The sequence below is a fragment of the Chrysemys picta genome, chromosome 3 (genome assembly GCF_011386835.1).
Source record: "Chrysemys picta bellii isolate R12L10 chromosome 3, ASM1138683v2, whole genome shotgun sequence".
Taxonomy (NCBI): Eukaryota; Metazoa; Chordata; order Testudines; family Emydidae; genus Chrysemys; species Chrysemys picta.
This window is the reverse complement of record NC_088793.1, coordinates 71,520,147-71,530,946: the sequence shown is the minus strand read 5'-3', so window position 1 is coordinate 71,530,946 and position 10,800 is coordinate 71,520,147. Positions and strand designations below refer to the sequence as shown.

General features: G+C 44.9%; 1 long non-coding RNA gene across 1 annotated transcript; it reads right to left on the bottom strand.

Moving 5' to 3' along the window:
- On the bottom strand, window positions 1-9,576 carry LOC101931131 (uncharacterized). The gene is made up of 4 exons (XR_256196.3): window positions 9,424-9,576; window positions 4,106-4,258; window positions 2,628-2,836; window positions 1-1,319 (listed from the first exon to the last, which is right to left on the bottom strand). It is a non-coding gene; the product is annotated as an uncharacterized LOC101931131 (long non-coding RNA).
- Window positions 9,577-10,800: the final 1,224 nt, after the last annotated feature.

Here is a 10,800-nt window from a genome sequence, read left to right as displayed (position 1 = left end):
AAGGAGAGTCATTTAATTCTTTGAAATGTAGGCCATTTTCAAGTCATTTAGTACAACAAATGGGACCAGCTCAATCTGTTCTTCACATTTTAGTAATTTAAAAGGACATAACTGAATTTTATTTTAATGGTAATTGCAAGTTCATGCAGAAAATATAAATGCACATTTCACAATTAGCTTGCAGCATAAACCCTGGCTTCTATTAATGTATTCCAATTTGTAATTCTTTGCACAGTATGAGATTTGAAAGCTGTGATTAAAATTAATTAGGTTAAGTAAAGTTTATCCCCCCTGAGCACTGCTATTTGAAGAAAGAAATGGTAAAACACTAGCTACATCTGGCACTGCAGGAAGTTAAAGCTTCACAAGGAGCAGCAGCATTGCTTTTTCATAGAAATTGCATGCTGCTTATTTGGCACACCTAAAGAGCCCTTCCAGGAGCTAATTGAACTATTAAGCTACTCTTTGCCACATGTCAAAGCTTCGGAGGTAATAGCTACACCATCCATCTATAGCTATGGGTATCGGACAAATTAATCAATGTTTGTAACACAGCAGGTCACAAAACTTTATGTACTTGATCATTTCTATCTGTCTTAGGGTTTTATGCTGCTGCCCATCACCATGGTATCTGAGCTTTTCCCAGGTAAAATCAATAGCAAAGTCCCTAGTAGTCTTGATGGAGTCTCTGGCATTTCTCCCCTCTTGGGGTAAAAACTCTGGGGTATTTTTGCTTATTAGTTTGTTTGGTTGTCGGTTTTGGCTGGTTGATTTGTTTGTATTACAGGAGGGGTACAGAGTTTATTTCTTCATGTGATGGAAGCATTTAGGCAGATGGGGTGATGTGAACGTTATCCTTGCTATGGTGGAAAAGCTTTTTTCAAAGGTTTTGCAGTGTTTCCTAAAGATAGTCAGAGTCTGGATTTACCTCATTTGCTCTGGAAATTCAGTCCGTTGATTGGGAATGCTTTATGCCTAGCCTTTGTGATCTGCATTGTCTCAAAGGTTCATAGATTGAAATCTGGTCATTGATGTAGCTGAGCCTTGAACCAGTAACTGCTTTGAAGATTAGGACCAAGGTCTTACTGGCATCTGAAACTGACTGGAAGCCAGTGGAAGGACTTGAACATAGACCTGACCTGCACTAGACTGTGGAGGCCTAAGCCATAGAAAATGCAGGCAGCCACATTCTGTGCCCGTTGGAGCCTGTGCATCATCTTCACATTCAGCTTCAGACACACTGAATTACAGTAAGCCAGCCCAGAGGGGATGAATGCATGGAACACTGTAGTCAGGTCCTCATCTGGGGGTAAGGTTTCCTACAGAGCGGGAGGAGAAAAAAGACACTTTTAGATACCGAAGTTCCTGGCTGTCCAAGCTTAGAGAGGAGTCAAACAGGACTCTGAGGTTTCATACCCCTTTGGTGAATGGGAGCTGTTTGCCATCAGTGGAAGGTGCGAACAGTATCTCAGCTAGATCTTGAAAGTGTTTTCCCTTTTCACCCAGCATCACCTCCATCTTGCCTAGATTCAGCCTGAGCCAGCTGCTCTTCACCCAAGAGCCAGGGGCGGCAGGTTGGTAGAAATTTTGGTGGTGCCCAGAATGCCCACAGCCCCCCCCCAAACTCCACCCCCACCTGCCTAAGGTTCTGGAAGGGAGTTTGGATGGGGGGAGGAGGTCTGGAGTGCAGGCCCTGGGCTGGTGCAGGGGATTGGGGTGCAGGATCTGGGAGGGAGTTTGGGTGCAGAAGGGGTGAGAAGTTGGGCTCTGGGAGGGAGTTTGAGTCAGGGAGAGGGTCTGGGGTGCAGGCTGTGGGACGGAGTTTAGGTACTCGGTGCAGGCCCCAGGCTGGGGCAGGGGGTAGGGGTGCAGGAGGGGGTGGGGGTGAAGGCTCTGGGACAGAGTTTGGGTGCAGGCTCTGGGCTGGGGCAAGGGGTGGGGGTGCAGGGGGGGTGAAGAGTGCAGGCTCTGGGAGGGAGTTTGGGTGCAAGCTCTGGGACAGAGTTTGGGTGCTGGGTGCAGGCTCTGGGCTGGAGCAGGGGGTGGGGGTGCAAGAGGGGGTGAGGGGTACAGGCTCTGGGATGGAGTTTGGGTGCAGGCTCTGGGTTGGGGGTGGGGGTGCAGGCTCTGGGAAGGAGTTTGGGGATGGAAGGGGGTGTGGACAGAGGGGGTGCAGGCTCTGGGAGGGAGTTTGGGGGCAGGAGGGGGTGTGTGGGAAGGGAATGGGGGTGCAGGCTCTGGGAGATGGCGGGGGGGTGCCGCGCTTACCTGGCACCCCCCAGGGTGCTCGTAGGCAGGGCAGGCCGGGCGGCCTCTGTATGCTGCTTGCCGCAGGCACTGCCCTTGCAGCTTCCTATTGGCCACGGGGGCGCTTGGGGTGGGAGCAGCGTGCATAGACACAGAGACCGCTCCTCCACCCCACCCAGCAGCCGCAGGGAGGGGCCGGCAGCCTCGTGGAGCAAGCAGGCAGGAAGCCACACAGCTCCTTTGCGCTGCCGGTGTGGGTGGGGACTGGGGGGGGCAGAAGGTGGGGCCAAGGGAGAGACCTGGCCTCCAATATTGCTGGAGCCAGGCCTTGGGCCAGGAATATTCCTGGTGCCCAGGCACCATGGGTCCATAGAACTCACCACTCATTCCAAGAGCTGACTTCCTGTAGCCATTCTGATATCTTTCTAATGGTGGTGGTGGCATCAGTGGCAAATGAGCTATAGGGTTGGGTGTCATCTGCATATTGTTGACAGCTGAGCCCATGGCATCTCACTTCTTCTCCCAGTGGTTTCATTGATGAGAGGGGCAAGGATAGTATGGATCCCTGAGGGACCCTGAAGACGACAACCTTCAGAGGGAAGGAACAGTTACCCATCACCACTCTGCGTTCTATTGGAGGGGAATGATTGGAGCCAGAGTAGTGCTGAGCCATCTACTTCTGCTACGTCATGCAGATGGGTTAGCAGCAGTACCTTGTGGGCACTGTGCCAAAGGCTGCAGAGAAGTGCAGCAATATGAGCCTGGAGATCTGCCTGTGTCCATAACAAGGAAGAGGTTGTCATTTAGGGTAACTAGGGATGTCTCAATGCTGTGCCTTGCTGTATCTTGGTGGTTATTACTTTCTCTATTATTTTATCCAGGAACAGGGGACTGGCGATGGGATGGCAGGAGAGGTCTTCAGGGCACAATGTTGGCTCTTTGAGGATTGGGTGGACTATTGCTTTTTCAAGGCTTTTGGTAGGTGTGTGTCTCTAAAAGAGGCATTAACAATTTCCACAAGGCAGTTTTTTCTTTGCTAACTTTTACCAGCCAGGAAGGGTACAGAGCTGTTTCACATGTTGTTATGTTGACATTTTTCAGGGTGCTTGAGCTTTGGCCAGTGTGATGGAGCCAAACTCAGCCAGGGAGTCCAGCCTACAGGGGAGAAGGGCAGAAGGGGAACTACAATTTCCATGAGACAGCAACTCAGGCAGACACAGATTAATACCAAATTGGCCCAAAATTAAACATTTTGATTTAGTGCCACAAACCAAAATATTTCAATTTGAGTCAACCTGACCCAAATCAAAATATTTCATTTAGATTCCCCCAATGGAAAAATCAAAAAAATTCTGAAAAACTGAAATTTTCCTACTTAAAATGAGCATTTTGCTCTTGTCAGCAAAGTACATTGACAGCTTTTCTGAGCAGCGGCTGCTCAGATCCAATGGATGGGCTGTGCAGTCTGGGTTGATTAGCCAGTTATTTATGCAGAATAGTTCTTTTGTTTGTGATTCTGCTGCCTTGATTGCTGTGTAGTAGTAAAATGTATTAAGTGATTTTGTGATCTCACTTGCTGGTACACAGATTATGAATAATAAAAAGAAACCCACTACCATAATTAACATTAATTGGACCCTTGCTGACACTCTAAGGGAGTGTACTGATATGGCATCTAAAATACACTCATTCTTTGGAGAGGCTGTGTGGTCTAGGTGGTGAAGCACTGGATTAGGCCTCAGAAGACTTGGGTTTTATTCCTGGCTTTGCCATTGGCTTGCTGGCTGACAATAGACAAGTTATTTTACTACTCTCTGCCTCAGTTTCCCCACCTGTAAAATGGAGATGAAATACTGACCTCCTTCCTAAAGCACTTCAAGAGCTACTGATGATAAGTGCTATATAGGAGCTAGGTATTATTATTGTTTTACTGGTGTTCCATCCACGTAGGTAGTGAGGCACATTGTAGGGAAGCTTACACATCGCTGCATCTCTGGTATTGCCTGGGTATCTGGTTAAGAGACAAAGAGGGTTCTTGACTATCTTTCTTGCTCAGAATGGTTGTGACATTCCCCTGGTGTTATCTGGACCAGTGATCTGCTAGGTCACTCCAGTCCTCGACTTTGGGAGCCAGCCTTACCCTGCTCTGCTGTGAGACCCCCCACTGCCGGGATGTTCCCGCACAGCCTCTAGCATGTAAGCTGCTCCCAGCTACATGAGTGAGCACTTTTGGCCAGCCATGCTTGGATTGTGCAACCGAATGACACTAGCCAATATCTCTGGTCCCAGACACAACCCTAGGAACCTCCATCTTGTAGTGTCCAGTTATGCCCGCTGAACGCTGCAAGCTTATATGAGTTTGTCAATTTAACAAAGAAATTGATATGTTATCCCAAGGGAAGTTTCTGACACACTTCAAACCAAATGCACTGCTTCAGGTAGAATAAACAAACAAATTTATTAACTGCAAAAGATAGATTTTAAGTGAAAGCACTACAAGTCAGATTTGGTCAAATGAAATAAAAGCAAAACGCGTTCTAAGCTGATCTTAACACTTCCAGTGCCTTTACAAACTTAGATGCTTCTCACCACAGGCTGGCATGTTGCCCTTTAGCCAGGCTCTCCCCCTTGATCAGCACTTCAGTCACTTGGTGGTGGTGTGTGCAGATGTGGTTGCCCCATCTCAAAAAAGATATATTGGAATTGGAAAAGGTTCAGAAAAGGGCAACAAAAATTATTAGGGGTATAGCATAGCTTCTGTATGAGGAGAGATTAATAAGACTGGGACTTTTCAGTTTGGAAAAGAGGCGTCTAAGGGAGGATATGATGGAGGTCTATAAAATCATGAGTGGTATAGAGAAAGTAAATAAGGAAGTGTTATTTACTCCTTCTCATAACACAAGAACTAGGGGTCACCAAATGAAATGAATAGGCAGCAGGTTTAAAACAAGCAAAAGGAAGTATTTCTTCAGACAATACACAGTCAACTGGTGGAACTCTTTGTCAGAATATGTTGTGAAGGCCAATACTATAAAGGGGTTCAAAAGGGAGCTAGATAGATTCATGGAAGATAGGTCCATCAATGGCTATTAGCCAGGATGGGCAGGAATGGTGTCCCTAGCCTCTGTTTTCCAGAAGCTGGGATTGGGTTACAGGGCATGGATCACTTGATGATAACCTATCTGTTCATTCACTTTGGGGCACCTGCCATTGGCCACTGTCAGAGGACAGGATGCTGGGCTTGATGGACCTTTGGTCTGACCCAGTACGGCCTTTCTTATGTTCTCTGTGGTACCAGGGCTGGAGCAGGGTTGAGGATCTCACTCAAACAGTGGGAGGAAAGGAATGCAACATACAAGCGGAATAATCACAGTGATGAAAGGCACATGTCTTATTAGTTACAATGCTGTTCACTGATTGTTTTTTAAATAACACAATAAATTCACCTCCTTTTGACTCCAACCTGTCAACAACACTAGCCTGTTTCTGGAAGGCAATCATTGTCCTGGGAGAAAAGTGCTTAATTGTGCACTGGAAACGAGCAGGACTAGTTCATGCAGTTGCTTGGAAAGCAGACTTTTGCCAGGGCTGGTAAAAAGTCATAACAAACTTGCAAAAGCTGCTTCACATGTCATGATAAACAATTCCTCTCCCTCGTTAGTGTCTACACCCTTCAGATGCTTAAACCACAAGAAACCACAAACCACAAGAAATATGCAAACTGAATAAACATCTGCCGCTCCCCACTCAAAATCAAATTTACAGAAGATTCTGCTAATGGACACATATTTGCTCTGCAAAAGTAGAGTTCACTTCACCAGTATTCATGCCATCATTAGGCTAAAATGAAGACTTTTAAGTTTAAATGAATGCATCATTAGTTAAGAAACTAATAGCTTTAAAGAACAAACTTTTTTGAATGTCAAAAGTAAAAATGCAAGAGGATGTGGATGTTTTTACATCTCAGGTAGGTGGGATTTACTAGATTAAAATATACCACATAACAATGGGCTCCCTTGTTTTTTAGAGCAAGATATTGCTAAGTCCTTTCCAATATTATTGGTTGAATGCTTATAATACAACAATTCAGTAAGGAAATGGAGCAGCCGTTGTACTTGAAAACACATGATGTAATGTCTTGGATGTTAGAACTTGTTTTTGTGCGTCTGGGCAGGCCACTGGGGTTGAGACCCTACTTTTTCTGAAAGTTAAAGAATGGAGGCAGGTGTTACCAAAAACTGGAGCAGAGGATCAAGAATCAGGACTGATAGTCTAATCCCATCTCTGACTTGTTGTGCATAAATTTTGGTCACGTTGAGTTTGAGATGATGACAAGACACTCACAAAGAGACGTGAGAAAGAGAGGCCATAGTCATCAGGATAAAGATGTTAGTCAAAGCAGTGCTTGTAAATAATGGGGGAAGAGGAGGGGGGGCTATATGACACCAAATCTTAGCAATTTTTTTCAGAGAAGAAATCTGCAAGATTCTGAACGGAGATGGAGGAGGGGGGAAGGATTTGGTACAGGGAAAATGTGGCAAAAAGGCAATTGGAGTTTCAGGTGAAGGATTCAATCAGGAAGAAGAAATATTGCTGTTTGGCTAATAAAATGATAGAATTAAAGGAAAAGAGAGTGAGTTTGTAGTGGAGAAACTCAACACGGTCTTGAGATTTACACCAGAGATGCTCAGCAGCATGAGAACAGGAGCAGAGAATATGGGTATTAAGGGCAAGCTCAAGATTGGACCTTGTGATTAGGGAAAGTGGCAAAGGAGTCAAGAGTGGCAGAGAGAGTGTACTGGAGGAAAACAATAACTAAGTCAAGAGAGGTGCCATCTGGGTATCAAAGTGTTTCTTTTGCCTGAATAACCTCTCCTTAGGTCACCCTACCAGCAACAGATCTTCTGGGATAATTCTAAAACCCTTTCATCAGAGATGGACTTAACCAGAGACAGTTATCTGCCGCCACCTCCCTAGCCCAGAATGCTAAAAATTCAGATAAAATGGTACCTGGATCTGAACTACCCCAGCTTTGCTTTTGCAAACCCAAAGCCACTCCCAGACTTTGCCATCTCAAACCCCGTTATTTTCTTAACTAAAACAAGGAGTTGATTCCAGAAATCCCAGACCTGAGGAACCCCATCCTTTGGAAATGTACCTTGATCCCATCTTCCCCATACCTCTCCGTCCCTTCCTCTTCTAGACACAAATCTAGATTTCTTTTGAATTCAGTTAAATTCTCTGATTCAGTCCCCTTTAAAATGAGTAACTCCCTGGTCCAAGACAAAATTCTAGTGAAAAAAAATCCACTGGAAGGTAAACTCTGGACAAAAAGACATACAGCAAGTGATATACAGACCTCCCTGCCCTAAGGAAATCACTACAGTGTGTTTATAATTAAGACTGCGAGTCTGTCATGGAAGTCACAGATTCCATGACTTTCTGGAACCTCCGTGACTTCCGCAGCTGCAGCAGCGAGTGCGGCTGAATCAGCAGCACTCCCAGGGGTGGCCCCGGAGCAGCGGTCCCAAAGCAGCAACAGCAGCCCCTCCACCCCCACCACAAAAGCAGCAGCAGGGCCCCAGGGCCCCAGGAGCAGCTAAGATCTAGTCATGGGTTTTTATAGTAAAAGTCATGGACAGGTCACGAGCTGTGAATTTTTGTTTATTGCCCATGACTTTTACTAAAAATACCCATGACTAAATCTGAGCCTTACTTTTAATCTTATACAAGGTCTCGCTCCATCCTAAACATCCTGACCACAGGATGGCAGTATTATCATGGCCTTATATTTATCACCAAGATAACAAAATCAAAATATCGATCCACAAGATACTTGCTGTGTCAAGTACAATCATTTGGAAACAGTGTGAGTTATTCAGAGCTTTCTTTGTACACTCCACTTCTTTTTTGTCTAGCTAGTATTTTACTTGGTAACTTGTCTGCATGTTTTGAAGCATAATAAACACGTATACAGTGTTGTTGTGGCCGTGTTGGTCCCAGGATATTAGAGAAACAAGGTGGGTGGGGTGGTAATAACCTGGTTACAGAGTTGAACTGAAGCCAGGAAATGTGACTCCTCCTGTTATACATACTGTTTTTCGCTTTTCTGGGCCACTCACCTCAGCATAATCACAAGTAAGCTACTCCCATTAATACCAATAAATTCTGTGTAGACAATAGACCCCAAATTCTCATCCTTTTCCCTTTGTTCTTTGGTTCTACAAGTCAGATGTGAAAGGAATTACAGAAGCATGGCGGCTAAGCCCTGCTAAAGTAAGCCTTTTAATACTAGGTTACATTATTCACACCCACTTTTCTCTCTCCTGCTGTGAAGAAAAATATACTAAACTGTGGTTTAAAGCAGAAAAGACTTTTTGCAAAACTAGCATGCCATCCCATACTAACTGTCCTTTGGTTATTACATACCCAAGCAAACGGGCCGAGTTTTCAACACAGTGGAGAATGGCTCTGACTACATCTGTCTTCACTCTAGAACTGGGTAGCAGCTCTGCCTGCTGCTAACTAGGCACCCAGTCCTGCCACTGTTACATTGAGAAGTATTTTCCTCCAGGAGTAGTGTCATTGAAAGCAATTCAGTGTGAGGGCTGGAAATGGAATTGAGCCCTTGGTATGCAGCATGTATGCAATGAACCCAGAACAGCTCCTTGCTCACTGCAGCTGCATCACAGCTGTTCCTTGGTGCTCCCCACTCCCTACTCGCTTCAGCTGCATGGGCGAGACACTCCCCACCACACCCTTCAGCTGTCTCTCTCACCATTAGGAGGGACCTATTCCACCCCTCAGATGCCTCATGCTACTAGGAAGAGATCATCACCCACTCAATTTCTCCAGCCTTTCACTACTTCTCACCATGAAGGGGGGACATCCACACCTGATTCATCTTGTTTCACTGGCAGGGCAACCTAGGGTGACTAGAAATCCTGATATTAGGGCTTTTTCTTAAATAGGCAACTATCCCACCCTTCCCCCGCCAATAAAGTGTCCTGATTTTTCACGCCTGCTATCTGATCACCGTAGGGCACTCTCACCGTCTCACTGACCCGTCTCCCTCCTGTCAAGGGAAATAACTTGTAAATGAACAGGAAAAAACTCCATCCCCTGCAGGCTTTCAACCCCATCCTTCATACCTGCCTTGACAACCAGTGTGCTCACCTTCAGCACCAAACAGCCAGCTCAGTCTCTGTATGGGGAGGTATCATGATTCCAGCAGCTGCAGAGTTGCCAACAGCATATACTGTAAGGCTAGTTATCTTTTGTTCCCTCCGAGTCCTACCACAGCAAACTCAACATGGTATCTGAAAAAAATCAAGTGATGTTGTTCCTGTCTCTTGTGTCTTCACCAAACATAAAAATTCTGACATCATCTCAATTTAACAGCCACTGGGATTGTTCATGGGAGGAAAAAATAATCCAGTTTGCTCTTCTGTGCTGTAATTGTACTGGCTCTATTGTGCTAACAGTAATCAACAATTGTTATGCCAGAAAACAAACCAGAGTGCTGTTTAAAATGTTCTAAGTTTGAAATTTCATCGCAATTTCAAATTTTGAAAATTCACCAACTAAAAGGGGAACTTTTGATGAATTGTTCACAATCCTCCCTCCCCAGTTGTTGTGCAACCCTAACATTTATAAATTGATACCAAGAAAAAAAAGTAAGACTGTATCAGGTGAGCTAGAACTGATCAAAAAAGGTAGAAACGTTTTGTAGCTTTCCACATGGGTGAGCAGATCAAGGTAAACACAATGGGAAGCCCAGTCCTTACCTCAACCTGCTAACATGTTGTGTAAATACTACACCTGTCTTGTCTTCTCTAGGATTTACCTCATGTTTGTTCTCATGTCTTAACTAACACAAGATAAGAATGTACCTTTTGTCCTTAGTAACTTTTGGAAATAGGATTTAGGCTCCTAAGACACTTAAATTTGACCGTAGGTCATTAGTTGTGTAATTGAAAATTCTAAATCAGAAATCCTTTCTGAATCTATCGAATGCTAGAGCACTAATAAAAACCTTAACACACAGACGTTGAGAATAACAAAGATAAACACTTCTTGTGCTGCCATCTAGTGGAATTACACTTAATTTAACATTTTTTGTGGGTTTTATTGTTTATATTTCCCTCACTGATGGCGTAGGCACAGAGGATCTTCTCATCACTTTACCCTGTACATAGTCAGTTGATGTCGACTAGAAAGGTATCCATTTTAAATTTTGATTTTTAATAAAGGAATGAAAACCAGGGCTCTTTTTCTTGCAGTTCTGGGATCTCCCTTCTGTTTTAGGGACTTGAACACATGCCTAACTTTAGGTTTGTGAGTAGTCCCTTTGAAATCAAAGGAGGAACTCATAGGCTTAAAGCTAGACCCATGCTTAAGTGGCTTCCTGAACTGGGGCCTAAAAGCTGATCTCCAAGGAAGGGCTAGATTATGGCTATAGCCAATGCAGGAGGGAAGGTTGGAGGGCCATGCTACAACAGGAGCTCCCAGGAGGATATCTGAGTGGTTCCCGAGGCGCATAGACTGCAAGGC